The sequence below is a fragment of the Cydia fagiglandana genome, chromosome 17 (assembly GCF_963556715.1).
Source record: "Cydia fagiglandana chromosome 17, ilCydFagi1.1, whole genome shotgun sequence".
NCBI classification, from domain to species: domain Eukaryota; kingdom Metazoa; phylum Arthropoda; class Insecta; order Lepidoptera; family Tortricidae; genus Cydia; species Cydia fagiglandana.
In genome coordinates this window covers 3,154,592-3,180,939 of record NC_085948.1, presented here as the reverse complement: position 1 = coordinate 3,180,939, position 26,348 = coordinate 3,154,592, and the positions used below count along the sequence as shown (strand labels likewise).

At 40.4% G+C, this 26,348-nt stretch overlaps 1 protein-coding gene, 1 long non-coding RNA gene and 1 other non-coding gene across 4 annotated transcripts in view; 1 reads left to right on the top strand and 2 right to left on the bottom strand.

The window, feature by feature from the left end:
* The window catches only part of LOC134673004 (uncharacterized), a 503,466-nt gene that overhangs the window by 241,723 nt on the left and 235,395 nt on the right, over positions 1–26,348 (bottom strand). The gene's annotated exons all lie outside the window — the stretch shown is intronic.
* LOC134672975 (uncharacterized) overlaps positions 1–26,348 on the top strand; it is a 234,413-nt gene that overhangs the window by 94,824 nt on the left and 113,241 nt on the right. The window lies entirely within an intron of this gene.
* Positions 22,636–22,707, bottom strand: Trnat-ggu (transfer RNA threonine (anticodon GGU)). Its single transcript has one exon. It is a non-coding gene; the product is annotated as a tRNA-Thr (tRNA).

The following is a 26,348-nucleotide window of genomic DNA, read 5'->3' as shown; positions in this document are numbered from 1 at the left end:
CTGAACGAAGGCTGGGATTGGATTTTCCGGGCAGGCTTGCGTCCAAGCATTTTTGGCCTCGATCTGTATTTGGATGCAGATATTGTCGGAAGGAGGGCAAAAAATTGTATTGGCGAGATCTTGCGTGCTGTGGAAAGAGGACAAAAAAGCTGGGAGGGCGACGCTGACAACTTGCCGGATGCCCAGGCCGCCATGACGAATTGGCAAAGAGGCCTGGGTCCAGGCGCGATTGTCCAGGTTGACGTTGAGGATTGATGAAAGTGTAACTTTAAGGACGGAATCTAGGGGTTCAATGAGATGAGGGTATTTCCAGACGGGGCTGCATCTAAGTATGTATGTAGATTTGGGCACGAAAAGACAAAATTTAATGATTACTAACGCCATGTGTGCACTAATTTTTAGAAGGCGGTCCGAATAAGCTTTGTGAGTATTTAGATGTTCGCTAATGATAGGTTCTATGGATTCTGGGAAGATTGGAGCACCCAGGAGTCTTAAAGAGGTTTTATCTACGATTTTGATATTAGGAGCTAAAGTGTTGAAATCCGAAATAATGTAGGTCGGTGGTGGGGAGATGATTATTTATATACAGTTCACATTTTGTAAAGTTTAATTCTAATCCTATCGTACTGAAAGAGTCGGTTAGGCTTCTCAAATCATCTAGAACAGACCTCCAATCACCACCTATTGTTCCGTCGTCCAGGTACCACGAATTGAATTTTGAATTTAAGTTGGAAATTATGGGGTGGATGGCAAGGCTGAATATAGCAGGTCCAAGTGGATCGCCCTGCTGACATCCCACTGCTGATGCCAAGCGATGGGTTTTGAAGAGGAGGTTTGTGGATTGATGGTAACATTGCCACAGGTAGACGTCACATTGAGTAGGGTCACCAAATTGTATGCAAAAATGTTTTTTCCTATTTGTCATCTGGAAAATAATCATCATTATTGGTGATATACAATAATGAACAACATCATTAGGCTCATCTTTGGATTCTGTATGATGTCTAGCTCTCTTGCTCCACGACCCCGAAATCACCCTGTACAAGTAACTAAGTAGGTATCTCGGACTAGATCAACCATACCAATATTCCTAGAGCTCTGTTTGTCCAGAGAAATGTAATAAATTACCGTAGTTGAACTCACAGGCTATCAAACAACCCCAACTACTGTAAACTGAACACTAAAGTTAAAGGAAGTTTGTATTCGAGCACTCTGATATCTTCAACTTGATCGAGATATGACTACTGAAAGCTACGTTACGCGAATTTACATAAGTTTTATTTATACTTTATACAGGGTGCTTCCTGTAACAGGAGCAATAAATTAAACTAAAGGCTGTACTCCTCAAACTGACCAACATATGTTCAGCAACTTTTAAAAATTATGAATCCTTTAGACTTCCTCTTTTTCATACAAAATAAATATTGCCTTCAATGTACGCTGACATCAGTGTGTTTGACGTTACTTGTCACGCTTTTAACATAACAAAATTTGCAATACATTGCACCTTAGAATAAACTTTAAAGTGTAATAAAAATCAAAACATGAGTTATTTTCAAAAGTTGCTGAAAAAATGTTGGTCAGTTTGAGGAGTACAGCTTACAGTTTAATTTATTGCTCCTGTTACAGAAAACACACTGTAGAGTCAGACCAAGAAAAGTCTGTAGATATTTCGACAGAACACGCAGTGAAAGTGTTATTTTATTCGTCATAAATTGCATTCAAGTTTGACGCTTAAAATAACACCTGCACTGCGTGAGCTGTCAAAATTTCTGCAGACTTTTCTTGGTCTAACTCTAGTTAAAAAGAAAAAATGGGTCTGTACGTATGCAAATTACATTTCAAAGCAAGTGTTTTCATTCATTTTGAGTGTATTTAAGTATTCTGTCTTAGTTTAGCATTTTTCGGGTGTGTACTAACTCAACTTCGTTTTATTTGTCATGAAAAATCTGTGATGAAATAGGGAATCAGAAGGATACAGGAATCTGGTGTAAGAAATGTCACTGACAGATCATTTCCATAACAAATTATAATCAGATTCATAACTTAAAGAATTTTGTATTTTAAACTAAAACAACACTTCTAACATTTCTGTATTTTCTTTGGAATAGACATTTGTGTCGCTTAACTTCAAACTCGGGTAAATCCATTGGACCCTCTCAGCAAATATCTACCCTATTACCTTTTCTTAATACCAAAATCGCATAATCTGACAGATGGATTTACCCGAGTTTGAAGTTAAGCGACTCATTTATTAATGTTAGAAGCCATTTTGGACGATTTATTACTAAGAAGATATTGTTAATCATATAGCTTAATGAAATTGTTTAAACGACAATATAAATGTGCTTTGTATAAACATTCCATAATATTTAGAATTTCACGATGCCTTATCAAAATATACTCCCTTCCAGATTGTTTAGTCCCATAAAATAAACAAAGAATCCTATCAAAACAAAGTAATCTCGTAACACATTTCATTCATAATCCTAAAACAACGAGAAAAGCGCCCCGCCGGTTAAAAATAACTTCCGGTTAAAAACACCTGGGCCGGAAGCCGTAACTTCCAATTTTAATTAACAATATGGTAAGTGCGAAGTTGGCTTGTTTGTGTAAGCTGAAGTTGAGACGGTTAAAGTTATAAACAAAGAGAATAAGACTCATACTTACCTAGTTATCTACGTATACTTCAATACTAGTATTACTACTACCTACTACTAGAGTTAGATAAAAATAATTTTTAAGAAAAAAAAACCGACTTCTATGGGGCCCGGTGAAAGATTATGGTAGATGGTGCACTATGTAGAAAAGGAGGTAAAACCAGTACCTACTTTCTAGTAGCATTTCGTTTCCGTAAGGGTCGTAGTTATCTAGCCTAACCTAACCCACTTCTCTGATAGCAGTTCGGTTCTGTGAGGATCGCAGTTCGAACCTAATCAAACCCACTTTTCTAGTAGCATTTCGTTTCTGTAAGACTCGCAGTTCTAACCGAACCTAACCCGCTTTTGTTCGGTTCTGTGAGGATCGCAGTTCAAACCTAACCTAACCCACTTAACGGCGCATGCGGTGCGGTACGGGAGTTTGAGCGGGAGGGGTTTGGCATCATCATACCCACATTTTATGGTAGGTAATCATAGTGGTTTATTTAGTTTAGGTATCATAGTGGTTTTCCGGGTCAAGGTCCGAGTCCGAGTCCCGGTCCAAGTCCGGGTCCGGGTCCGAGTCCGGGTCCGAGTCCGGGTCCGAGTCCGGGTCCGAGTCCGGGTCCGAGTCCGGGTCCGAGTCCGAGTCAAAATCGAAATTCGAAATCACCAAACATGTACTATGCGTCGTTGAAGAGTTCCGTTCTGATCATCATCAGCAGTTCCACTTCATCAAATGCGACAGTTTTTAATGTAAATGCTTGATTTTCTGATGAAAATACAAAAATCTCTATACGCATGCCTTTAAAATTTGAGGAGTTCCCTCGATTTCTCATGGATCCCATCATCAGAACTCAAGCTGGATAAAATTGTGGCTTAAAAACTAAACTTGCTTAACAAACATAACGAAGAGGACAAATCGCCAAAGGTGAACTATGCGTCGTTGAAGAGTTCCGTTCTGATCATCATCAGCAGTTCCACTTCATCAAATGTCACGTTTTTGAATGTATATGCTTGATTTGTTGATAAAAACACAAAAATCACCATATGTATGCCTTTAAGATTTGAGGAGTTCCGTCGATTCCTCATGGATCCCATCATCAGAACTGGATTTTGACAAAAACGGAACCAATCTGTATGCATATACATACAATCACATAAAAAATAATAAAAATAAAAAAATAAATAAAAAAAATAAAAATAAAAAACATACAACCGAATTGATAACCTCCCCCTTTGGGATTTGGAAGTCGGTTAAAAAGTCGAGGGAAAACAAAAGAATAAGAAGCGACTCTCAATGGCCTTAATCGGTCGATTTTTTTTTATAAATCGCTGTTAATACCCGGGTCCACATAGTCATAGAGCGAGCATAGAGTCGGACCAAAAAAAGTCTGTAGCGGATTTGGTAAACTACGCAGTGCAAGTGTTATTTATACGTCATAATTTCATAGAAGTTTGACGTTTAAAATAACACTTGCACTGCGTGGGCTATCAAATCCGCTGCAAACATTTCTTGGTCTGACTATACGCGCGAGGCAATTTCCTCGCGCGTATGCTCGCTGTTTGATATCTTGGGGCCAGTTGCCATGAAATTCTTCAAGAGCGAGGTCTCTTTATTGCCTATTATTGTTACCCCTAGCACATTTGCACAAAAGACCCCTATGGGTCGAAGTGTATCCGCAAGGGCCCCCGAAAACAATAAGATACCCCTAGCACATACGGTATCGGTAAGTAAGCAATAACAATTCTGAAGGTCCTATATAGGTCAAAATATACAGTGTGGAAAGGTTCTATGAAAATATGTAGTAATTTTTCCCTCGTAGTATGAAACGGCTACTTTTATTGCCCGCCTAACATCTCGGGCAATTTGCTTTTAGAAAAAGTAATTCGGGAGGTTACGGGACCCGATTCTGTTATAACAATTTAATATAATTTTCACCTTGTTTTGATATGACCTGAACCTGCGATGCTGTACCAAATCAGTGTGAGCCGCTAACGCTTATTGGACTTCACGAAACGCAATCCGGAGTAACCTCAAAAGTCATCTATTCATCTCGCTCTCACATATCGGTGCGTGGCTTTGCCTAGCACCTATTTCACTAACTTTTGACACCTAACATTGACATTAATTTCTTCTTGGCTTCTGATTCGGTATGAGAAGACGGTACATAGCGCCAACATTTATTGGGATTGGACCAGCTGTGTACAGTGAATTGACCGCCCTATGTCGGTGATTAAGTAGCACATTACGTGCCTATGCCGAAAATTTTAAGAGCCATATATGTAAGGTAAACGTACTGGTGCTCGACGCGGTCCTAGTACACGTCATCTTGAAACTTGAGTCATTGTCAATAAAGGTGACAGCAAGGTGTCATCTATTGGGCATTAGCATGTCGAGCACTAGTACGTTTACCTTACTGTAAAATTTAACGCCACTCGTTGCGAATTTCCTATCTTTCGCACTTGTATCGTACTGTAAGGTGTATTCGGGTAATACCGAATGTCGGATAATTCCGAAAATCAGATGAAAATCACCCTAAATTCCATCATAATAAAAGTCTCTTTTCGGAATTATCCGACAGTTTTTGACTTTCGGAATTACCCGAGTAAACCTTACTGCAATATCAAGCCATCAAATAAATGTTAGTGAGTTCGAATATTAAATAAATAAATATTATAAGATATTTTTACACAAATTGACTAAGCCCCACGGTAAGCTCAAGAAGGCTCGAGTTCTGGGTACTCAGACAACGATATATATAATATATAAATACTTAAATACATAGAAAACAACCATGACTCAGGAACAAATATTTGTATCATAATACAAATAAATGCTCTTACCAGTATTCGAACCCGGGACTATGATAATACTATTACTTATTATGTGACTATAGGCAGCATAGGAGCCGTCAGATTTTTGGCGCGAGGCGTAATTGTGAAGTTTATCCATCCGATGTAGCCCACAATATGGCAGAACCTACTACGCACATGAAAACGTACGTGGATAGTAGATGGTAGCACTTTGGCAATGTACATGTTTCCGATTCAGGCCACAAGATGGCAGACCCTCCAACGCGCATGGTCCCTATTCTCAGCGTGGATAAGGGCCTGAGGGGGTCTCTATTGTTTCCCAAATAGTTTTAAAAGTCATAATATATTGTTTGTCCAAATTTTCGTTAGTCATAATTGGTTTTTCTCAGAAACGCGTAACTTTTCAGGATTTCATAAAACAAAACCTAACCTATCTATAGGATAACCTTACGAAAATCCTGAAAAGTTAACGGTTTCAGTTTTATGACTGCAATACATTATGACTTAAAACTTTATGGGAAACAAAGGGACCTCGGGCCTGAGGACATGACTCAATGTCGTATCAAAATGAGATCAAAACTATATCATATTGTTACAACAGAATTGGCTTCCTGGATACGGTCTGTAATCTGTTCGGATAAATTATATGGGTAATAAGTAGAGGACAACTGCTATAAACATAAAAGTTGGGAGCTGAACAAGCCGCGGAAGGAATTTGTAGCCGTTTTTAAGGGGCTAGTCTTTTTATAACCGAATTAAAGTTGAGTTGTTCGCACTTTTATCTACTATTTATTAGCTTATGAAGTACCTGCTTGTCGGAAAAATGAAATTAACATTTATTTAAATTTTATGAAGCCATTATATAGGTATGTATGTACCTACGACTGGACCGGAATGGAGTTTCAGAAGGCGCGAGTAGGGTCCAACCTGAAATATGCGGCAGATTCCTGCGGCTGACCTGTCTCCACACGTATTGGCTCGCCTTTCCTGTGGCATAAGACAGTGAAGCCGAGAGGGTAATGCAGGTGCTGGGCATCCCTGCGTTCCCTTAATTCCGTCCCAGGCGGTGTAATGTATGTTACACCATAAATCGTCTGCAATAGACGTAAATGCCAATGAAGGCCAATGATGGTGATGTACCTACGTTCATTTTTTAAGTAGCTAAGTATAAAAAGGCATTTTTTAGGGTTTTATAATTATGGTATTCAGTACGGATATGATGGTCGTATTTGTCTACGTGACAGCGTGATAAAATGGTGTCCGTCTCTTTCTATCCCGCAGAGTTAAAAAGTGACAGTTGTTTTATCACGTGGATAAATGTGGATAACGCGATCCATAATAGGCTTGCAGTTTGATAAAATGAACAGTTAAAAATGTCCTGTAAATGGAACAAAAAATAACAGTAGGTCTATGTTTTAAATATAACACAAGCTATACTCTATATAGAACCTAGTGTAAATTTCACTTGATAGCGTGACGAGCGTTCGCGTTTGCATTATGTCTATTTTTGTATGGGATTATGAAAAGCGCGCCAAGCTAAGTTTTGGAAACGCGCTATTGAATGAATTTTCTAGAGGTACAGGGTAAAGGGATAAAAATAAAAATATATGTAAGTATATTGTATACCGAATACCAGCTAGGTAGGTACACATGCGTGCCAGTGAATACCGATAGCGAATGTCGAAGCGAGTACATAATCCGCGGCAAATCCGGCAGATCACTGACACTATCAATTTAGAACGGCTTTTGTTCTGAAAAAGATACAATTTTATCTTCTGACGCAGTGCGTTGGGTCAAATAAGTGTCACTCACATATTAAAACGAGTCACTCACTTATTTTAACTACCTAAGCAAATTTAGAGTGACCGGTTGTATGTATAATTAGGTTTATTATATCATTTTGTCTATGTCATATAAAATTAACTAGTTTCAAAGTCATGTTTGCAATAATCTCACGAAAATGGGAGGCGTGCGAGCGGAAGCCAACACGTAGAGGCCCTTTGGAAACTTTAATGAGATTTAAGGGGTACATCGCCAGCGTGTAACGACTTTTGAGAGTTTATGTAATCTAAAATTAACTATAGTTCGTTTCTTTTAGCATTAGAAAGAACTTCGCAGAAGTAAGCTTGTGGTTCCAAATCCGGCACTTTTAGCGATAATAATTTGAAGTAAATTATATGTATTGACCATGCTATATTAGATAATTCAATAATTATTAACAATTAAAGAGTCTGATAAAAACTGTATGCTTGCTTCTGTGGAGTTCTTTCTAATGCCAAAAAGAACGAACTATAGACTATGTATCTCATTTAATTTAATTTCTACAGTTTCTTGGAGCACTGATGTACAAACAGTAACTGTAGGTGGACCTTATGCCTTTTGTAATAAGGTTTACGATCAGTTAACAGTGTGGGCGATGGTACTTCTGCACCTGATCTCTCTTGGTCCTATGCAAGCTCGCCATTTGTGCAATACTTTATTGTGTGCAATGTAATCTTCTTCCTCGCGTTATCCCGGCATTTTGCCACGGCTCACATAGGAGCCTGGGGTCCGCTTGACAACTAATCCCATGATTTGACGTAGGCACTAGTTTTTACGAAAGCGACTGCCATCTGACCTTCCAACCCAGAGGGCAAACTAGGCCTTATTGGGATTAGTCCGGTTTCCTCACGATGTTTTCCTTCACCGAAAAGCGACTAGTAAATATCAAATGATATTTCGTACATAAGTTCCGAAAAACTCATTGTACCAATGGTACGAGCCGGGGTTTGAACCCGCGACCTCCAGATTGCAAGTCGCACGCTCTCACCGCTAGGCCACCAGCGCTTCCATTGGCATTGTGTGCAATGTAATAATGTAAATAAATTCACACACACCACAAACACCCGTCATCGAGAACCATTCCATCAAACGACTTAACTTCTCTCTTTTACATGCCTCGTACAAATTACCTGCCTCGCGATTTCAAGCAAAAACTTTACTTAAAACCATTAGCAGAAAGCAGGAAATCGTATCAAGCGGACATAACAAAGTTCTTGCGAATCTTCACGGTTTTGCGAATGAAAAAAGTTTCTCATGATTTATATGCTGAAGTGTACCATCCGCTTAAAGAGAACGAGGCTCGATTTCAGAGTCAAAACAGGCAGGATTTTTGACAGGCCGATTTATGACAAGAGTTGCCGAGTATCGACATAGAGGTCCCACACTATTAGCGCCTTCTGAGCGTCGGCGTTAAACAATAAATGTTAAAACTACCCGAAAATGTACAAATTATTTGTTTACTGTTATTTAAATACCTACCTAAAGATACAGATAAGATACAGATACAGTAAGCGCTACTATGGAAAATGGCGTCGCTGCGCGGTTGCGCCAATGTTGCGTCAAGTAGCAGCCATAGTTGGCTACACGCCGACGTTTGGAAGACGCTAGTGTGAGATCTCTCTAACTAAATGCAATCGAGATGCACAGCCATAACAAATCTAGTTGCTAAATTTACATACACATACCTACATACATATAATTACGGCTTTTTCCCGGAGTGGTAGGCAGAGACCACGGATTTCCACTTGCTACGATCCTGACATATCTCTTTCGCTGCCTTCACTTTCATAACATTCCTCATACACGCTCGCCGTTTTAGGGAGCTCTTGACCTGCCCGCTGGAGCGTCGCAGTTGAATGCTCACCGCGATCCTGCGCCGCTCCGTTATAGGCGGAGGTGGCACTCGTTGGGTTTTTAGATGGTAGTAGCTGGTCCTCCGCCTTCAGTCCGTCATACCCGTTTTGCTCGCCTTGAGACGGGATGCCAACGTAAAAAAGGGTGCTCTTGACCTGGCCTTTCTTCACGATTTCCTCTATCTGATAAGATTAATTTATCTCCGAATAGTCTTCAAGTGGACTTGGAAGAAAAGTAATAAGTATCCCAAAATTTTACTTAGAATACCTATTAGACGTCCAGTATAGTGCGCTCTGAACACAGGTATCCCGAAGTATCTCCACAACGACTGGTAGTGCTTTGTCCTGAACCTACGACCCTTGACGAGATAGGTTTCTACCCTGTTTCTACCCTATCATCATATCGGCATAGATTATGTGAAAAATTTATGAGAATAATAGTATATGGCCAGACACTCTTTTGGAAAATTTTGGACACTGGTAAATATATTTATGTAAAGGGGACAAAAAAGCAACGGTTTAATACGTAGGGTAGCAAATTTTGTTCAACCTTGTTGCCAAGAAAATTTAAAATTAATCCATTTAAGTTGATGTCTGATGTAATCATGGAACTGAAATAAATTCAATCCGTTTTTCGGCATTCTGCAAAACTGAAATACGGCATAAAGTTAAAAACAATACCCATTTTAATTTTTATAGGTACACATTTTATTGACTATACTGCCCATTCAATTAAATTAACTTTACAGCGCCATTTTAATGAGTATTTTTGAGCTGAATCAACGTGGCAGCTTCCTCAATTAGAGCAATTGAAAATCTCCTCGTATTTGCCTCACCTACCCAAAAAACGTCATAAGTTATTGTGAGATTCTTATAGAGATAAGACGTTTTGAAAAATATGGTGCAGCAGAATTGTCTCGACGTAAGTGAAAGCGTTTGAAAGGGGTTTTCTTTTCTATTTATTGTGGGCTCTGTTTTTAAAAAGGCTGGTTGGCTGGAAGTTATAATGGCCTTGTTAAAATTGTAGTTTGTTTTAAATTGACTCATAGGCTCATCAAAAAAACCGGGCAAGTGCGAGTCGGACTCGCGCACGAAGGGTTCCGTACCATAACGCAAAAAAAAAGCAAAAAAAAAAAAACGGTCACCCATCCAAGTGCTGACCACTCCCGACGTTGCTTAACTTTGGTCAAAAATCACGTTTTTTGTATGGGAGCCCCATTTAAATCTTTATTTTATTCTGTTTTTAGTATTTGTTGTTATAGCGGCAACAGAAATACATCATCTGTGAAAATTTCAACTGTTCGTGAGATACAGCCTGCTGACAGACACACGGACGGACGGACGGACGGACGGACAGCGTAGTCTTAGTAATAGGGTCCCGTTTTACCCTTTGGGTACGGAACCCTAAAAAGGCTCCGTTTTAACAAGGCCTAGCTTTATCCAGCAATAGGTGTGCTTGAGCTGGAGAAAGGTGATAAGTGAGTGACACATAATAGTTTCAATCTATAAAAGCCATTCGAAAAGTAAAATACATTTATGCCATTCATTATGTAAGACGATTTAGGGCCCCCCCACATCTAGCGTCTTTCGAGCGTCGGCGTCTGTCGGCGTCTGGTCAGCGCTATGGAAAATGACGTCGCTGCGCAGTTGCGTCGACGCTGCGTCGACGTTGCGTCGACGTCGGCCATAGAATTGTAGACACCGACGCTCGAAAGACGCCAGATGTGGGGGGGCCCTTTTAAGGTGAAGGCGGAAACATGTCCTATTTTTCTTACATATAGAGGGAGGAGGTAAAAACCTGGCAAATAAAATCTTACGTAATAAATGAATGGCGCCAAAGGGGAAATCATTAGGCATCCCATTAACCGCCGGACTAATTGTGTACCGGGTCAGTAAATATCGCTGTTGGTCTCGTGTAATGTTGTTGGCTGTTAACGGCCGCCATTTTGGATTCATTGAAACCGTTGCGTTCAATTCTGTAAAAGGAATTAAGGCAATATTCGGATAACGACAGCAGCAACTTTAATGATACATTCGGATGGCGACTATGTCTGATGTTTTAATATGTATCTTTTTGTGTTATCTGTCGTGGCATCACCGAATGAACTCTACGGAAGACCAGCGCTGGCTTTATAGCTAGCACTATGCTGAGTTAGGTCCATTTCGAGGTGCACACTTAATGATTTCTTCTTTTCTTACTGTTGTTGTCAGTACATGTTCGTACATGTTTTGTGATAGTCACGAATAAATATATTTTATCTTATCTTATCTATCTATCTTTAGAATGCTGCATCGTCATGAGAATGTCACCTTAAAGGTTTTTCTGCATCAAACTTTGTTACCTGTGTATATCAATTGGTAATTTTCCTACCTGTTATTGACCTGTAGTTAAAATTGGAAATTCTCCTGTGTAATATAAACTTTTGTGTTCCAGGTAAATTCCATTCCAATATTAAAAGTTCATCGGCACAATACGCCAGATGGTCCAGTCAAAATAACGCGTTAATTTTGCCGGGCATTTATTATGTCGGGATATATTGGCAGGGTGCCCACTGTGCGCTAGTAAGGTATGTAATTGACGATTTTTTGGGACTGCATAAATACTGTTTATGCAATATGTGTGTGTGTTAATATACAAGTACGTATATTCTACATAAAAATGTAGATATGTAGTTGACTTTTGAAAATAACTAATGAGTAATTACATCATCAAAACGCTGTTACGTACAGTTTTGACAACTTAAGAGTGACATTCCATTTCCAACTGCAGCTGCAATACTGTTCATTTTACTGTGGAAACGCGTCGCTGTCATTGTCAATTTCCATAGAAAATGAACAGTATTGCAGCTGCAGTTGGAAATGGAATGTCACTTTAAAGATGACCGGGACGGGGCCGGGCCGGAGCTTCCGGTTCTTCGTTTTCTATGGAAAGCACCACATGATCACCGATCGGCCGTCATAGACATGTCGGACGCCTCGGCCCGGACACAGCCCGGTCTAGCGTGAAGCGTGAGTCATCCTTTGTCATCCATGTTTTTGTCATTTGTGTTTGTTTGTCATAAATAAATGTTTTTCTATTCTAATCTATTCTATTCTATCCTTTACTGTTGCGACATTACTGCTATCGCGGTATATTTATGTACATATAGTAGCTGTACGGCTTACAGCATTTGGCTTAAAGCCGTTATTTTAATAATAAAAAAACGGCGGGAGGCTGTTTTTCACGATACAATATTTATTTAGCAGTAAGTAATCGTTAAATTGTATTGACACGTATTACTTCATGTTCCCGATTAAATAAATACACTACTTATTTTTTCACAGAATAAACTGCGAATGATGAAAACTTGAAAACCTCAGAGCGTCCTTTCTGAGAAGTTTCTCGCTTTTTGCTTTCGCCTGTTGTTCTTTTTTCTGGGATTTACTTTATTGAGGGCAAACGGCAGTTTCGTGCACTTTGCTTCGAAGACACAGCACAGCATTTTAAACATCTGCAATATTCATTGCTTTTGCCCAAAAGAGTTACGAATTTATTTGGGCCAAACACAAAACTTCCTTTTAACATCCAAAAGTTAAGGGCGGCAATAAGTATGATAAAATAATTATTCATTATTACCTACAGGCCCACAAGGTGCTAACTATTGCCCACAAGAGGGAAAACTGTACTGTTCTGACGAACACACAAGTTTTCTTTACGAGTAGGTAACGTTTTGCTTTTATTTGGCTTCGGAGCCCATTTTTATGGCTCCTCTACACGATAGGCCAACGCCGGCCACTCCAAGGGACGCATTTATGCGTTAGGCGATTGTCACACTGCCGCCGCGTCTCGTTGCGAGACGCGGAGCAGCGGACTCGCATGCGGAGACAACGCACCAACGTCCGAGTTTTCTCCGCATCTCCGTCCGGAGCTGCGATGCGCGACGTCCCGCGCTACCTCGTTACTTCGGTCTCGCGTTCATTTCACATTCAAACGTTGAGGTGAAAACAGTTCCTATTTGTCGATAAAATGGAAACGGAACTTATTCAGAACGCTGCGGTGATACTTTCAATTTGTTTTTTGTACAATCCAGTCATAAAACGCAGAAGACACTGCATGGGTACATCCCTATTTACATACCAGACCTATAAATGGGTCTTTTACTAGATATTACCAAGATTTAAGGCAACACGAATATTTTTTTTTTTGCACCCGTATGTCAACCTCGTCATTTGATTATTTGCTAAGCAAAATATTCGTCGCATTTAATATTCCAAATTGCTGGACGGCTTTCAATTTCAAAAATAAACTTATCGACGTCGATATCCATTGCGCCTTCTTGCACTAAACTCCGTACGGCACTGCGGAGCTCGGTGTGATACCCTGCGGCACGCACCGCGTCTCCGTCCGAGCGCGCGAGTCGTCGTGCGTCACGCTCCTCCGCGCGTCGACTCGGAGCCAGTGTGTCGTACCATGCGTTTTTTCTATACAATATCAAGATTCTACATACAAAGTTAAAAAACGCATCAACGGACGTCGCTGCGAGATGCGGAGCAGTGTGACGACCGCCTTAGAGGGAGCAAGTGATATTGCTATCTCATTCTACCGCATGGCTGCGTCTCTTGGAGTGGCCGGCGTTGGCCCATCGTGTAGAGAAGCCATTATACATTAACAGGCCAATTCGAGTTTTAGTCATTCGATCTGTTACTTTCATATCGGACAGTACTGATCTGTCAGCAAAAGTGACATTTCTTTCTCCAGCACGGATATGATGGTGGTAAGTTACAGCGCGATAAAACGGTAGGTATCCGTCACTTTCTATCCCGCGGTGTTCGAAAATGACAGTTATTTTATCACGTGGATAAACGTGGATAAAGCCATCCATAATACACCGGCTGAAACGATATGATATGACACTGACACAGTATCATATCGGAACCAGATCGGGAAACAAAAACTCGAATTGGCCTATTTATTGAAATTCTCAAAATTGACTTGACGATCTATATACGTAGGCAAAGTTCAAAGCACGTCAATTTTAAATCAGCCTCGATGTTTCCTAGTGTTCAATAACAGACGGTCCCCAAGCCGGGTTCTTGGCAAACCTCCCACAACAGGGTTAGCATGGTCACCATGGTTATCTTAATACCACCTAAGTACCATCACCACATTTTTTACCTACTTACGGACGGTTCATTTAGTCCTGTAACTTCCCTCTAGGTTCCTAGATAATTGATTAGCTGTCCACGTAATTTAAATTTAAGACGGACTTAAGGCTTATTTAGACGGTGCGAGAACTCGCATTCGAGTTTCATTACATTACGGTATTTGATTGGTCGGCTGAATTGGATGTAGCCAATATAGTCCTCAATGTAACTAAAATCGCATACGTGTTCGCGCGTCGTCTAAATCAGCCCTTAGAAGAATAATATGAACGATTTACATATACGCCGATTACGAAAATTGTCGGTAAAGTTCTAAGTAGGAAAATTTTACAAGAATTAATGGAAGTTTAACGTAAAATTCACATGGAAGGAAGGAACTCCCCGGCTTTTCTAGAAAAAAAGTGTGGTAAACTAAACAATCTAGTAAAACATATCATCATCATCATCATCATCATCTCAGCCATAAGACGTCCACTGCTGAACATAGGCCTCCCGTTTGGACCTCCATACGTGCCGGTTGGAAGCGACCCGCATCCAGCGTCATCCGGCGACCTTAACAAGGTCGTCTGTCCATCTTGTGGGTGGACGTTCTACGCTGCGCTAGCTAGTCCGTGGTCTCCACTCGAGCACTTTTCGACCCCATCGGCCATCTTCTCTGCGCGCAATGTGGCCTGCCCATTGCCACTTCAGCTTGCTAATCCGGTGGGCTATGTCGGTGACTTTAGTTCGTCTACGGCTACGTCTAAAACACATATAAGTAGTATAAACTACACGAAATATTCACCTTTAGATACTTCTAGGTCTTATTAAATGACCTAACACATGACCTCGTCTGTTCGGCGGTCTGGGGTCTACTTTCATGTATTTCATCCAATTAGTTTTCCAACTAGCCGCTCGATGAAAAGGTCTATTCAATGCTTATATTGAAGTTGTAATTAGTTTATTGAAAGAGAGTAATTAGTAGAGATGCAACGGATAGTTGTTTGGCCGGATACCGGATACCGGATATTCGGCCTGACCATCGGCCGTATATCCGGTATCCGGCCGCCGCATATTCGCCAGCAAACTATACCTACATTTCGGTTTTCCATGTGCACTTTCTGGAGGTTTGACCTGTTTCCTAGTGAACGTTCGCGCGGACTCATTTCTAGGTTCGAAACGAGTGCGCGTGCAAGTCAGTGGAATGATTAAATTGTTTTATAATTAATAAACAATTACGGTCATACCGTGTCTGTTTCTTTGTTTTGTGTTTTTGTTGTTGTGAAAAAGCGCTGGTGGCCTAGCGGTAAGAGCGTGCGACTTGCAATCCGGAGGTCGCGGGTTCAAACCCCGGCTCGTACCAATGAGTTTTTCGGAACTTATGTACGAAATATCATTTGATATTTACTAGTCGCTTTTCGGTGAAGGAAAACATCGTGAGGAAACCGGACTAATCCCAATAAGGCCTAGTTTCCCCTCTGGGTTGGAAGGTCAGATGGCAGTCGCTTTCGTAAAAACTAGTGCCTACGTCAAATCATGGGATTAGTTGTCAAGCGGACCCCAGGCTCCTATGTGAGCCGTGGCAAAAATGCCGGGATAACGCGAGGAAGAAGAAGACCGTGTCTGTTTCTTAAGAGTGCTATTACATTTCGGGGTTGAGCGAGTTTAGGTATTTTACGCGCTGCGGCAGGCCGTGCGAGCTCAGTATTCCGATCCCTTCTACCACACTCGCACTACAATGATGGATTAAACATTCTTGATCCTTCGCGAAGCATATTGAAATCAACCATAACAACACTAACTGTACTTAACTTATAAAGTCCTAAAACTGTTATTTGGTAAGTACGAAAATACTAAATGCAGTGCAAATGTACATAGGGGCTGTTCATAAATTACGTCGTCTATTTTTGACCCCCCCATCCCTCAAATCATCCAAAAATCATGCTTCGGATGACTCTGTTTCCTCCTACGTCATGCTACCATCATCCGATGTCCATGACCCCCTCCCCCCCTCCTCCCATTTGAAACGACGTAATTTATGAATAGCCCCATACTCGTACTTATGAACGTATATTACTCGAAAGAAATTATAGGTACTCGCTTATTTACAAGAAACAAGTTACAAGAAACTGAAGATACACAGGGTCTGATGATGGAGCTGGAAGGTGGCCACGGGTACCAGTCTATCATGTAACTAAACCACTTCGTGTTTGGGCTCGTTTGATTCGTCTAAACAAGATCTTTGACACTGAAGATACACAGGGTCTGATGATGGAGCTGGAAGGTGGTCACGGGTACCAGTCTCTCATGTAACTAAACAATTTCGTGTTTGGGCTCGTTTGATTCGTCTCAACAAGATCTTTGACACAAGACAGTACTCAGGGTCTGATGATGGAGCTGGAAGGTGGTCACCATTACCAATCAACCATACAACTAAACCACATCGTGTTTAGGCTCGTTTTATTCATCTCAACAAGATCTTTGACACTATATAGGTGATACTCAGAGTCTGATGATGGAGCTGGAAGTTGGTTACCGGTACCAATCAACCATGCAACTAAACCACTTCATGTTTAGGCTCGTTTGACTAGTCTCAACAAGATCTTTGACACTAGGTGATACTCAGAGTCTGATGATGGAGCCGGAAGGTGGTCACCGGTACCAATCAACCATGCAACTAAACCACTTCATGTTTAGGCTCGTTTGATTAGTCTCAACAAGATCTTTGACACTAGGTGATACTCAGAGTCTGATGATGGAGCTGGAAGGTGGTCACCGGTACCAATCAACCATGCAACTAAACCACTTCGTGTTTAGGCTCGTTTGATTCGTCTCAACAAGATCTTTGACACTAGGTGATAAACCAAACACGAAGCCCAAACACGGAGCCCAAACACGAAGTGGTTCAGTTATGTGATAGACAGGTACCCGTCGCCACCTTCGAGCTCCATCATCAGATCCTGAGTACTTTCTTGTGTCAAAGATCTTGTTGAGATGAATAAAACGTGCCTAAACACGAAGTAGTTCAGTTACATGATAGACTGGTACCCATGGCCACCTTTCAGTTCCATAATCAAACCTTGTGTATCTTCAGTGTCAAAGATCTTGTTGAGACTAATCAAACGAGCCCAAACACGAAGTGGTTTAGTTGTATGGTTGATTGGTACCGGTGACCACCTTCCGGCTCCATCATCAGACCCTGAGTACTATCTTGTGTCAAAGATCTTGTTGAGACGAATAAAACGAGCCTAAACACGAAGTGGTTTCATTGCACGGTTGATTGGTACCGGTGACCACCTTCCGGCTCCATCATCAGACCCTGAGTACTATCTTGTGTCAAAGATCTTGTTGAGACGAATAAAACGAGCCTAAACACGAAGTGGTTTAGTTGCATGGTTGATTGGTACCGGTGACCACCTTCCGGCTCCAGCATCAGACCCTGAGTACTATCTTGTGTCAAAGATCTTGTTGAGACGAATCAAACGAGCCCAAACACGAAGTGGTTTTGTTGCATGGTTGATTGGTACCGGTGACCACCTTCCGGCTCCATCATCAGACCCTGAGTATTATCTTGTGTCAAAGATCTTGTTGAGACGAATCAAACGAGCCCAAACACGAAATGGTTTAGTTGCATGGTTGATTAGTACCGGTGACCAAATTCCGGCTCCATCATCAGACCCTGAGTACTATCTTGTGTCAAAGATCTTGTTAAGACGAATAAAACGAGCCTAAACACGAAGTGGTTTAGTTGCATGGTTGATTGGTACCGGTGACCACCTTCCGGCTCCATCATCAGACCCTGAGTACTATCTTGTGTCAAAGATCTTGTTGAGACGAATCAAACGAGCCCAAACACGAATTGGTTTAGTTGCATGGTTGATTAGTACCGGTGACCACATTCCGGCTCCATCATCAGACCCTGAGTACTATCTTGTGTCAAAGATCTTGTTGAGACGAATCAAACGAGCCCAAACACGAAGTGGTTTTGTTGCATGGTTGATTGGTACCGGTGACCACCTTCCGGCTCCATCATCAGACCCTGAGTACTATCTTGTGTCAAAGATCTTGTTGAGACGAATCAAACGAGCCCAAACACGAAATGGTTTAGTTGCATGGTTGATTAGTACCGGTGACCAAATTCCGGCTCCATCATCAGACCCTGAGTACTATCTTGGGTCAAAGATCTTGTTAAGACGAATAAAACGAGCCTAAACACGAAGTGGTTTAGTTGCATGGTTGATTGGTACCGGTGACCACCTTCCGGCTCCATCATCAGACCCTGAGTACTATCTTGTGTCAAAGATCTTGTTGAGACGAATAAAACGAGCCTAAACACGAAGTGGTTTAGTTGCATGGTTGATTGGTACCGGTGACCACCTTCCAGCTCCATCATCAGACCCTGAGTACTATCTTGTGTCAAAGATCTTGTTGAGACGAATCAAACGAGCCCAAACACGAATTGGTTTAGTTGCATGGTTGATTAGTACCGGTGACCACATTCCGGCTCCATCATCAGACCCTGAGTACTATCTTGTGTCAAAGATCTTGTTGAGACGAATAAAACGAGCCTAAACACGAAGTGGTTTAGTTGCATGGTTGATTGGTACTGGTGACCACCTTCCGGCTCCATCATCAGACCCACCATATATAGAATGTCAGGTCGTTTCAAATATTTTTAATCCTGTCCGGTAGTTTATTAAACTGTACCATTATAAATTATAATACTATAAAAACAGTGCTAGGATCAAAGTCTCTCGTTGCGGTTTACACGCACACAGTATAGCGTTTTACACGGCGCCCGCCGCACACAATGATAAAAAACCTCGTCGTCGCCGTTGAAAATGTGCGGAGCCGACCGACACACGTCCTGCCTGTACAAGCTCTGCCGCGGCACTGAGCTGGTGAGCGCGCGTCATCGGTAATATAGAGTAGTTTTCAAAAAATTGCCAAAAAATTATAGTAGAATTTCATAAACACTAATGTATACCAACAGTATAAGCAAACGTTGCAGATTGCTTGAGTATGAAAATGACTTCGATATTAAGTAGATTTTCGTAGAAATTGACACTTGTTTCGGAGAGAAAATTGAGTTCGTTTTACTTTGATTTTCTCTTTCTCAAAGGTATGTAGGAAAAATATCGTTTGATATGCTTAAAGTACAGGGTATTAGTAATACAAAATAGCCAGGTTTAGCAGAGAAAACTTCTCAACATTTCCAAATAAAAGCTTGCCGTTCAGTGCTTCACGCGGTTTTTCGGAAACGACCATCAGAAAAAAATTCATTACTTATTTAATAAGTCCTTTTTCTAATATTTACAACGATATTTAAAAAGATAAGAAGACGCTTTTACTGGAACAAGTACTCATTGTTTCTAATAAGGAGCACAAAGTCCTGAATTTCGTCGACTAGTATCATCAATTTTGCATTATTTCGACTTTTCTTGTAAGAGCGCTCTTAAATCCAATTTGTTTACTCCGAAATCAAGCAATGTTACTATCCGGTATCCGACCGGATAGTAGGTCACTATCCGGTATCCGGCCGAATAGTAAAATAATAGCCGGATAGGCCGGATACCGGATAGTAACCGAATATCCGGTGCATCTCTAGTAATTAGGAATATTCTCCAAGCGTTTTCTAGACTGATGTTCTAGAATTCGCCGTGAATTGTTTGAAAAATATGTAGGTATAAGTTAAGATAATAACTGTTTCATTTATTCGGATTGCACCTGTAAATACATAGGTATCCGACATTGGCATTGACTCAATTCAATTCATTGTTTTGTTCCAAAACAATAATAATATTTATAATTTCATAACGGCCTTACATCATAGGTAATTTCATCGACATCCACTTTTAGTTTCACTTGTCGTCGCAATTTTTAAACGGTAAACCAAATTGCACCCGTCACACTGAGATTTTTTTTATATCATAAAGGAGGCAAACGTGCAGATGGATCGCCTGATGGTAAGCTGCTGATCTGGCCCCTATATACTCGTATTTCACCTCGGTGACAGGTGCGACAATTATAAAATGTCACTGTTGCTGACGTCACAGTTCATCACATCCATGGGTTACGGTTACCGCTTACCACCGGGCGGGTCGTATTCCTGTTTGCTACCATCATAGTATTAGGTATATCGGCAAAAAACAGGTATTTGTCTCTTGTAATTTCACAAGATTCAAAAAAACTTTCTTGACAGGAAATGAATTCTGCAGTGTCGGAACTTCGTGACAATTGTCGTGTTTCATGTGACAATTGTCATTAGCTTCGCAAAATAAGTAGGTAAGTACTTATTTCTTCTTCTTCCATAACATAATGGAGTTTTTTGATGAAACAAGCACACCGCCCGTCCGATGGAAAGCGGTTACCGTAGTCTATGGAGGCCTGTGACGTCAGTAACAGTGATGTCGGCAATTCTAGCACCTGTCACCGTGGTGAAAAAGGGGCCTGATGGTATGACGAAGAAATGTCATTGGCAGGTTATAAATTTTCAGTGTGGTGAAATAGGCGCCATGTTATTGCCAAACATAACTTATATCACATCTTAACTAAGACGAAACAGGAGCTGAGTTTTAAATATTTTAGGTAAATATTAACGTCTCGCTAACGGAAGCAGCTCCTAAAACTAGTGCGATAAGGACAAGGCGAATAATCCTGGGTAAAAATCTCACAAATCGAGGTTTCGTACTCGACTGTTTCCTCCTCCAAAACTTAACCAATCGTAACCAAATTTGGAAATCTAAATGATTATGAAATTATCTGTGTCGGACCGTTTTGCTTTTTTGGCGAATTGATATCAGTTTTGAATACTACGCCTCTCATTGCGGCATAGTCAATGAGGCCATTTTGGCCATTTTTGAAGGGCTCTAGCGCCTTAAAAAACAAAAATACCAAAAAAGTGAAAACGGTCCGACACAGATATAGACAATATTAATCTGTGTTGAAAAAATAATTGCTCTAACATCAAAACCCACGGAGGAAACAGTCGAGTACGTTTGTATGGAGAAATGACCACTCCTGTTGGCTCTTAAGCAATCTCAACATTCTCAACACTCATGCTAGCCCTGCTCACAAAGCCCCATATTCGGGCTAAAGTATGATAAACTCCGTAGCGTCGGCGTCTAACATAAAATAAGGACTGTTCTGCCGACGCTACCTCACGAGGAATAACTATCCACTTTTATGAATTTGTTAGCTCAACCTTTTTTGGTAACGGTACTTTACGAGGCATTTTCATACCTTATTAAGATTTGCTCTCATACTAGCTGCAACCGTGTTTGCCTGTTGGCGCGGTATTTTGCCAGTTAATTTTGAACTTTGGTAATGATGAGCAAGGTATATTTTTGCGTGTATTGCAGGATAGACAATGTGGCTTTTTCGGGGCGTTCACTATAATTTTATAGTGATTTGGAAGCTGTGTAGGGATACGTGGATGCGTGTATAAGATTTTGTTTGAGTTTTTGACGCTTCTTAAACTAAACTACGTTTGTCTATAATTTTTTTTTTTGTTATCAGTTTTTATACTTTCTTTAACTTGGACATTCTTGGACATTTTTCCGCAAAACGGAGTCCATTCGACCTGACTCCTTCTTTCCGGGGTGCATCTGTACCTATTGCCGACAGCCTGGAACTCCTCGGCATGGAGCTGAGTTCAGTCCTCAGCTTCGGCAGCTTCATTGAGTCTAAAGCACAAACTGCGGCCAGAAAGCTGGGCGTCCCAAATAAGGTGAAGCGATACTTCACACCTGGACAGCTTCTAACACTTTACAAAGCTCAAGTCCGGTCGTGTATGGAGTATTGCAGCCACCTGTGGGATGGCTCAGCTAAATACCAACTCGCCGCTTTGGACTCAGTGGAGCGCAGAGCCAGGAGGATGATTGGCGACAAGAAGCTAACGGCTAAGCTTCAGTCTTTGGCCCATCGGCGGAAAGTCGCCAGCCTGTCGGTATTCTACAGGTTGCACTTCGGGGAGTGTGCCCAAGAGCTACACGAGCTTATTCCACCGTCCCCATTCTACCATCGGACTTTTAGACGCACGGCCGGTTTCCATCCTTACTTGGTAGATATTCCACCAATTCGCACGAAGCGCTTTGCTTCTACTTTCCTTATGCGCACTGCCAAGGAATGGAATTCCTTGCCGGCGTCTATATTTCCGTGTTCTTATAACCCGGCAACCTTCAAATCAAGAGTGAACAGGCACCTTCTGGGCGAGCTCGCTCCATCGTAGGCCACGTCTACGCCTCGGCTAGTCTGTGGCCATGAGTAAGCCCATTCATAATAATAAAAAAAAAAAAAAACATTATATTATGTACTAAATAAGTCAAATCTCTAGCCTATTACTGATAGATATTTTGGCATAATCTGGAAGAGTGGAAAAACTGTGTCTCGGCCGAGACTTGAACTCACAACTCCGGGATACCAGCCCGCCGCTCTACCAACTGAGCTACCAAGACTTGCCCGTTGACAGCGAATATTGCCAACTTATCCTTTATAGAGCGGCTTAGGACCTAGCGACATGTACTATTAAGATTATTACACTACTGCATTCACGTTTCTTTTTTTGTATAAACTGATTCTTAATATAAACGCGTGGAATTTATTTTTGAAACTGTAATACCCGTGTGCACAAGACATATGAAAGCAGTAAGTCGACTCTGACATATTCTGTGCAATAAATCGCGCTCAACCTGAGGATATCTAGGAGAAGTTCCTAATATCGGAGATTTAAAGGCTGTGTAAACAGGTGGTTCCGGACGCGATATGAGACCTTAGTCACAGTACATAGTTACAGTATTTTAACTCTTTCTTACGGCCCAATTCGAACTTTAAGATACGTCAGTTAATAGATCTAGAAAAGATATGGATTAGATATGTCAGTGTCAAATAAGTGTTAAAAGCGACGTTTCTTCAAACAAAAACGTCACTTTTGACACTTGTTTGACATTGACATATCTTATCTAAGATATCGTTTCCATATCTATTATTTGACGTATCTTACAGTTCGAATATGGCTGTTAGTCAAATTTTAAAAGTACCGGTGTATCACATTACTACAGTGTAGTTCTACATCCATGTCCCACAAATTCAATATTTAATTTAGTCTATTTAACATATTATTAATTGTTTTAGCAATGTGTTAAATGGACTCAGGTATTTAAATATTTTTACTAATGTGCTTTTCCGTTTTGTCTGATTTATTTTTATTTATTTATATCTTATATGGCCAGTACGATAGTATTTAAGCGTATTAGTACGATATTAACGTCTATGTAATTATGACGTATAAATAACACTTGCACTGCGTATGCTATCAAAATCGTTGCAGACTTATATTACTCTAGAGCTCTACTCTAAATACCCAGGGCTCCTCCACGAAACGGCCAGCGCCAGCCACTCCAAGGGACGCATGCGTTAGCAAGGGACGCAGCCATGCGGTAAAATGAGATAGCAATATCACTTGCAGGGAGCAAGTGATATTGCTATCTCATTTTACCGCATGGCTGCGTCCCTTGGAGTGGCCGGCGCTGGCCCATCGTGTAGAGGAGCCATTAGAGAGGCAACACGTCGAACGTGGTTCGCGGTAGGCCCTCTGAAGTCAAGATACTGCTACTACCTTTACTGTGACCCATCATTCGTCTAAAATAGTAGTCTACTATCTCAAGCACCGACATAAATTTTTGTTTTTAATTAACATGTGCAACATAACAGAAATATAAAGAATATAAATATATACTTATGTAAATTACCGGATAAATTTATGATTGAAAAATATGAAGCAACTAAACAATATACTAAACATTCGCTATAGATTCATTCGCGGCAAAGACATATGTAACTTCATATAAGATGAATAAAGTCTAAGAAAAAAACGTGCCTCGGAAGTCAAGAAAAAGTCATTCTCGCACAGATGGCGCACACACCTTTAGCCTATTCTCGGCTAGATGGCGTGACGACACCGTTTCATATTTAACAATTTTAACACATAGATATCAATGAATGAACATGGTTCAAAATGATATAAAAATAATAAAATCATTTATCCATATATATTCTTTTTTTTGATAATTTTATACGTGTTGTTTTCAGTTATAGTCGTATGTCGATAGATGGCAGTAAATTTACAGTGACTACAACATTTACTATGACAGGACCCCTCTATACTATCTATTCTTTTTGCTATAGGTATGTATGATTCTCTTAAAAAATGAGCTAAGTAACTTATATTTCCGTATACCCTTTAAAACATTACTTTACTTATTGTAGGGTAAAACTGGAGCAAGCCAAGGAACCCTGAATATGTTTCTCTTAAGTACCTTTAATCCGGTAATATTTCGAACGCGCGAACAGGGGTTTCCACTCAGAGGGGTCATGGCGCCCCCTAATGCGGGGTTATTAAAAAATGATGGAATGTTCACGTGTCGTGTTACTTGCTTTATTAAGGGCTTTTCCTTGATACTGTTGAGCTCATACATGTGTACGTCTACAATAATTACTGCTTAAAATGTAGACGTATCCCTTGTCTATACAGTTACCCTCTTATTCATAAAACTTTTCGGGCTTGATTGAGTTACATTATGTTTTATTACCTACATCAACCTGTATCAAAATATGTTACATAATGTTAATATCCACATAAGAAAATGATGACTACTTTTGTATGGAAAGGCGGTTTCGGAGCGGTCGTCCAATTTCGTCTTAAGTTGGGACATTTACTTTACCTGAAGTCTTTTGCAATTGTATTGATAGAATTATCCTTTGTTCACTTCAAGGTGACATTCGGATGTCAACTGCAGAGTAAGTACTTTAGTTCGTTTTTTTAGCATTAGAAAGAAGGTAAGCGATCTAGACATGTTTTTTAATTGAAAAACGCTTTTTAAAAATCAGTAAGTTGTTCTATTACTTACGACTATGAAAGCAGAAGAATATAAATGATCGTATTAGATTCATAATTGTTACATATTTACCGTGAATTATTTTTTAAACGTGTTGTTAAAAGACACATCCAGATTGGTTACCTTATTTCTCTAAAAAAACTATAGAACTCTACTAGTACCTAAGGCCCGCTTGCACCATCCCACTAACCCGGAGTTAAGCGGTTTAACCGTCAACCCAGTGTCAAATTGTACTGGTAACCATGGTAACTCCAGGTTAACTTAACCTTAACCGGTTAACCCCGGGTTAGTGGAATGGTGCAGGTGGCCCTAATTAGAATATCTGTTTTTCAGAAAGTTCGGAGTCCGTCCTCTTTACAAAGAAGTGCTAACAATCCTGACAAGAAACAGAGCTCCTTGGAACTGAAATGTTCGCTGAATACAACTCCTGAACTGGAATTTGTCGGGTTTAGTTGAGCTCCAGATAACGACTGAAAAACTAAACTTTAGCGAAATAATCTTAGAGGTTTAAATATAAATGCGCGTGGAAACTTCCCAGTCCTTAAGTAATAAAATTGTTGGTTTTATTTAGGTAATATTTATAAACAAAAATCAATCACAATAATATAATCAAATGTAAATCGATACTTAATTAAATCGAGTTATACATTGAAATGTAGCAACACTCAGTTACATTATTTTGCTTGCTTCCCAGTGTTTTACAAAAAATAAATCAATATAATTATCTAATCCGCATAAAATTACAATAAAAATAAGGTCTGCACATTTTTTTAGTTTTACTTCATAAGTTTACGTAGGTACGTCACGTCACTCTATCGAATGAAATTTACATTAGGGGTACCTACATAACTCCGAACTAATATAACTGAAAACTAGAGTCTGTGCGGAAAGAGAACAGTCGGAGAATATTGAGCCCCATACATTCCATGACTAGAGATGCAACGGATACCGGATATTCGGCCTGACCATCGGCCGAATATCCGGTATCCGGCCGCCAAATATTCGGCCAGCGGAACTTAGACCTACATTTCGGTTTTTCAGGTGCGCATTCTGCAGGTTTAACCTGTGTCCTAGTGAACGTTCGCGCGGACACATTTCTAGGTTCGAAATGAGTGCGCGTGCAAGTTAGTGTAATGTTTAAATTGTTTTAAAATAATAAACAAGTACGATTATGATCAAGACTGTTTCTTAAATTCAATAAT